We start from the raw sequence: 6,000 nt of genomic DNA on the forward strand, positions 1-6,000 counted from the left end.
CAATTATTTGGGAATTGGGAGGGAAGTTGGCAACTAGCTTGGAGATTGAGCAAATATCAACTATTCACCTTAATTATTCATTTGAGTTTAACTCAGGGTTTGGTACTGCAACGGCCCAACTGTCGTTGTTTTAGCATCACTTTTTCTGATTTGATACCTCCTATAAGTTCATTTAATATTTTGGTACTTACAAATGTAAGTGATTCAGATCTCGAAGGGTTCAAGAGCGTTTTGGCACCAATAATTAGAACTTTAAGGTTCATTAAGAGCCCGTTTGGTGTGGACAGGGATTAAGCTATGTGCGTTAGACCAATCACCTGGCCCTGATGGATACACTATTTTCTTTCATTCCTGTTGAGATGTTGTAAAGGATGACATTATGAGAACAATGAAATTTTTTCAAACCCTGGAATATTTTGAGAAGAGTTTCAATGCATCATATATAGCTCTTATATCAAAGAAGATTGGTGGCAGAGTACTAAGAGACTTTAGGCCTATTAGCCTAATAGGGTCTGTGTATAATATAATCTCCAAGGTACTGACCAAGAGACTAAAAATAGTAATTTTCAAGTTGGTGGACAAACAACAGATGACCTTCATAAAAGGGAGACAGATGATGGATGCAGCTCTGGTGGCTAATGAATGTGTTGACTCCATATTAAAGAGGATGACACCTGGGATATTATGCAAGTCTGATATAAAGAAAACTTGTGATCACATGAACTGAATTTCTTTCCTCAAAATGTTGAGGGATATGGGTTTTGGTAGAAAAAGGATCAAATGGATTCTAATTTGCATTCGCTTAGTCAAATTTTCTGTTTTGATCAATGGCTCTCCTGAAAGTTGTTTTCCTTCACGTAGAGGGCTGAGATAGGAAGACCCTCTCTCCCTTTTTCTGTTCTTAATTGCAATGAAAGGTTTAAATAACATGAAGTTAGTCAATAACAATGGTTGGATGTGTGGGTTTAAGGTGGCAAGCAGGGGAGGGGGACTGGAAATAACTCATCTGCCATATTCAGATGATACTTTGGTTTTGCGAGGCAAAAAAATGATCCATTAAGACACATAAGAGCAATCTTAACTCTCTTTGAGGCAACTTCCGGTCTTCATGTAAGCTGGAGGAAGAGTTTTCTTTTCCCAGTTAATGAGGTAATATATATACAAAGGTTGGCAGGTGTTCTTCGGTACATAGTGGGAGCTCTTCCAACAACATACTTAGGCATGCCACTTGATTTTAAAATAAAGCCTTAACATCTGGAGTGACGAACTAGAAAGATGCGAGAAAAGACTGGTGAGGTGAAAAAGTCAATATTTATCTTTGGGGGCAGAGTGACACTGGTCAATAGCATCCTGGATGCACTCCCAACATACATGATGTCTTTTTTTCCTATACCTATGATAGAAAAAAGGGATTGATGCCATCTGAAGGAAGTTCATTAACAAGGAAGAAAGTTTTCCATTTAATTAAGTGGATGAACCATATACTCAACAAGAAATATGGGGCCCTAGGCGTAAGAAATTTAAGACCACCAATAAAAGTCTACTTATGAAATGGCTTTCGAGATTTATTATGGAGGAGCAAACCTTATGGAAAGAAGTAATCACTGAAAAGTATGGTCTTGCGGGACAATGGGTTTCAACGGCAATTACTAAACCTTATGGGGTCAGTTATGGAGGTCTATCAGGGCTTATTGGCCTCTTTTGGTCCCAAATATTGACATCTTAGTAGGAATTGGAAGGAAAGCATCCTTCTGGAATGACACTTAGTTGGGACATGGATCTGTGAAAAACTTGTTCAATAATATGAATGTTTTTAGTTTGAATCCAGAAACCACAGTGGAGGACTGTTGGGAGTACTAGGGGTGGGCGTTTGGTATTTTGGTACGGTATTGAAGAACTTCGGTTCGGTACTTTAGTATTCGGGATATCAATGTTTTATACCAAATAACGTATCAAAGTAGTTCGGTTCGGTATTTCTTAATTTGGTTCAGTACGGTTTCAGCACGGTCAGGTGAGATAGCTGTTAGTTTTCTTTAGACAATTTTCATAGAAAAATAGTTTCTTCACATATATGTTAAGCAGTAATTCTCAATAGCAGTATATATCTTCCAGCGAGCCCTCTATTGTGGCAGTTTTAATTTACAATCATCAATGGGATATAATATATCCACGTACCCTGCCCAATTTGTCTTGGCCTATATTCTCAGGTTGACACCTCACTACAATAAGATTGAGTAGGTTCAATAATACCAGGATTTGAATACTTGTGAGTGCTGACAGAGTTTATATACAAATGTCTAAAACTTTTGATAAAATTTAACTACATATTATATGTATATATAGTTCTAGTGTGGATGAATATTTCATCATTTGGAGATAAAGGGAAATGCAGCTGCAAGAGGCATCAAGAATCAGTTAGTATAAAATTTTCATGGTTTCCTTTCTCTCTAATTATTTGTATTGCATTCTAGTTTAGCATTCAAATAGGACATAACTGAACGACAAAAATATAGTGGCATGTTAAATGTTAAATTGACGGATTATATGTCGGCATACGTTCGGCAAATGGGAATTGGAGTTGGGTTGGGAAATGTGCAGTTGGACTTGGGTTGGGAAATGTTGGGCTTGGCTTACTGAGATATTTTGGGATTTCGTTTATCGAAGTATTGAAAGTTCAATACCGAGAATCGTACCGAAGTACCGAACTATTGAAATATTGATACTGAATTAGTAGTAACCGAAAAATCGATACCGAAATACCGAACTAATTCGGTTCGGTTCGGTCCGGTTTTTTAATTTTTCGGATTTTATACCCATCCCTAGTTGGGACTAGCAAGGATGGAACTTCAACTGTAGGAGACAACTTAATGACTGGGAATTTCCCAGATTCATTTAATTGTTGAGAGCACTTGGTCATTTCAAGGGGATAACAGAAGAGGAGGATAAAATTAAATGAAAAAGACACGGTAAGGGCCAATTTTCAGTGAATTTAGCATATACCTTGCTTATCACCCTGGTCAGTAAGTTCAGTTGTGGAGTTGGAAAGCAGTATCTGAAGTGAGAATACCACCTAAAATAGCTTGTTTTGGATGGCTAGTTGTCAGAGATGCTTGCAAACTCAAGACAATTTAAAGAGAAGGGGAAGGTCATTGTGCTCAAGGTATTATCTATGTGGGAATGAGGATGAAAATAGTAGTCACCTATTTATATATTGCATGGTGGCTTGAGTTCCCTGGCAACTATTTTTGAGTATGAAACGATTGTCATGGACCATGTCTAGGACTACATGGGAGCTGCTTGCTTGCTGGAACTGTTTTGCTGGGGCAAATAGACATAAACAGTGGTGGAAGACTTATCCCATGATACATATGGTGGATCATTTGGAAGGAAAGAAACAATAGGTGTTTTGAAGGGAACAACAATTCTTTACAAAAAATTAAGATGAACTGCCTTTTTTTTATTTTACTTTTGGTGTAAGGAGATTTTGTACAGGATGTTGTTTCACTGTTAGATATCATAGAATCCATGTAGTTGTTTTGTCAATTGTAATGTTGGATTTAGTACAACCTTTGTGCTAAAGATATATAATATTGTTATCGCTTTCAAAAATATTAAGAGCTTGTTTAGCCAAACAACCAAAAATTACTTATTTTAAAAAGTGTTTTTGTTCAAAAGTACTTCCCAGAAAAGGTACCTTTTGGAGAATAGTTGTTTGTGTTTTACCAATTCATTTTAGAAGTGCTTTTTGCAATATTTGATAAGTAAATTGTGTTTGGCTGATCTTTCTAAAAAGTACTTTTAGTATCAAATTACGAAAAAATAGTAAATGTCCAAATTATAATTAGTAATATTTGTAGAAGATAATGGAATTTATAAAATATAAATTTAAAATATATATAAATTTTTTAGTCAATATAGAATATAGTGTCACGATCCAAAATTCACTGAGGGTCATGATGACACCTAACACCCAAGGTTAGGTAAGCCAACATACAATAAGGATTCAATAAAACAAAACGAGATATAATAATTCCTTATAACATAAATAGTGGAATAAATCTCCAACAACAGCCAAAATAGTGATACATAATACCAACTCTTTAAATCAGGTAGTACAGAGTTATGAGCTCTATAACTGAATATATAATGTGTCTCAATAGTACAATACTGTTTGAATGTAAAATAACAATATAATATAAGGGAAGGGGACTTCAACAGTTTGTGACGGTCATGCAACACTACCTTGAATCCTCTCAATCAACAAAAGTACTCGCTCCCTGGGTCCGCTGTTGCCAATGCTCGGATCAATAAGTATCAAGACTAACCTCGGTAAAGTAGTGACGAGGTTTAAGTCAGGTGATACTCATTAAATAAAGAACTTGTGTAATATATACAATAACTTGCAACGAGAATATAACGAAATGCAAAATCATCAACTTCACAAATTAAGAGATATCAATTCAACATAGGTAAATCAATCTTGACACTCAAGTCATAAAAAAATAACAAAGGCATAAAGTAGCATGTTAAAAATTCAACATAAAAACACAACAAGGTATAAAGGATTCACTTGCTGTCACGACTCGGATTTCCCACCCTCGGGAATCGTGATGACGTCTACTAGTAAAAGCTAGGCAAACCAATGATTTCAATTGCTTTACCCTTTTCATTTTTAATCCCTTAACAGTTGTAATTTAACATTTTATAAACAGCGGAAATATTAAAGCAGAAGAATGAAATGTAACATTTTAAGCTAATACCGATACAAATCTATAACATAAACCACCCAGAACTGGTGTCACAATCTCACGGACTATCTAAGAAAACTACAAATAAAGTCTGAACAAGAAAGTACATGTCTTTCTTTGGAGTATAAAAGAACAGAAAGAAACTAGATAGGGAGGGGACGCCAAGGCCTGCGGAAGCCTGCAAGTCTACCTTGAGTCTCCTGATGGACTGAAGGCAGCAACCCCTAGCTAAGGTCCGTATGCTCCAGTACCGAGATCTGCACACAGTGCAGAGTGTAGTATCAACACAACCGACCCCATGTGCTGGTAAGTGTCGAGCCTAACCTCGGCGAAGTAGTGACGAGGCTATGATGAGACTACCAAATAAACCTGTGCAGTTAAAGCATATACGACAAGCAATAATAACGGAAACTAGCAGTTAAAGATGGGAAGGAGAACATGCTGCGGGAGAATATCAAGTAGCAACAATAACTCAAGGAGAAAAACATAAAGAGCATTTTAAGGTTTGCATCATTAAGAATAAGTAGGCAATAAAAATCAATATCCACTTTTATTATTTATTGTTGCGGCGCGCAACCCGATCCCAATCATATAACATTATTGCGGTATGCAACCCGAGCCAATCATATATCATTGTTGCGGCGTGCAACCTGACTGTTGCGGCGTGCAACCCGACCCCTCTTGTCCTCCTTTATTACTCCATGTTGTGGCGTGCAATCCGATCCCATGTAATGTTGCTGCGGCATGCAACCCGATCCCAATATACAATTCAACACCAATCACAAATGAATCCCAGCAAGGGAAAAATAAGGAAACAATAATATCCCGGCAAGGGAATCAACAGTAAGAAGTAAATACGTCCCGGCAAGGGAATCAACAGTAAGAAGTAAATACGTCCCAGCAAGGGAATCAGCTATAACCAAACTTGTTCCAACATTTAACTTCACAAAAGTAACCTCAACTAGAACCAATACTTGTCACGACCCCGGTTCGCCCTCCGTGAACCATCGTGACGGCACCTAGTCTCTACGACTAGGTAAGCATAAATTTGCGGAAGATAACCAAACTTGCGGAAGTAAACAATTTAAAAATAGAAATAAGGCAATAACAGTGTTTAAATGTGCCACTCGGCATACACCATATATAAATCTCAAAACCAATATCCAAATCTAAGATCCGAAAACCCACGAATAACAAGCTAAGAAAAGGAAATACTACATAGCTATAACTCCGGAATTTGTCTAATAAGAAC

This window comes from Nicotiana sylvestris, chromosome 2, assembly GCF_000393655.2.
Source record: "Nicotiana sylvestris chromosome 2, ASM39365v2, whole genome shotgun sequence".
Taxonomy (NCBI): domain Eukaryota; kingdom Viridiplantae; phylum Streptophyta; class Magnoliopsida; order Solanales; family Solanaceae; genus Nicotiana; species Nicotiana sylvestris.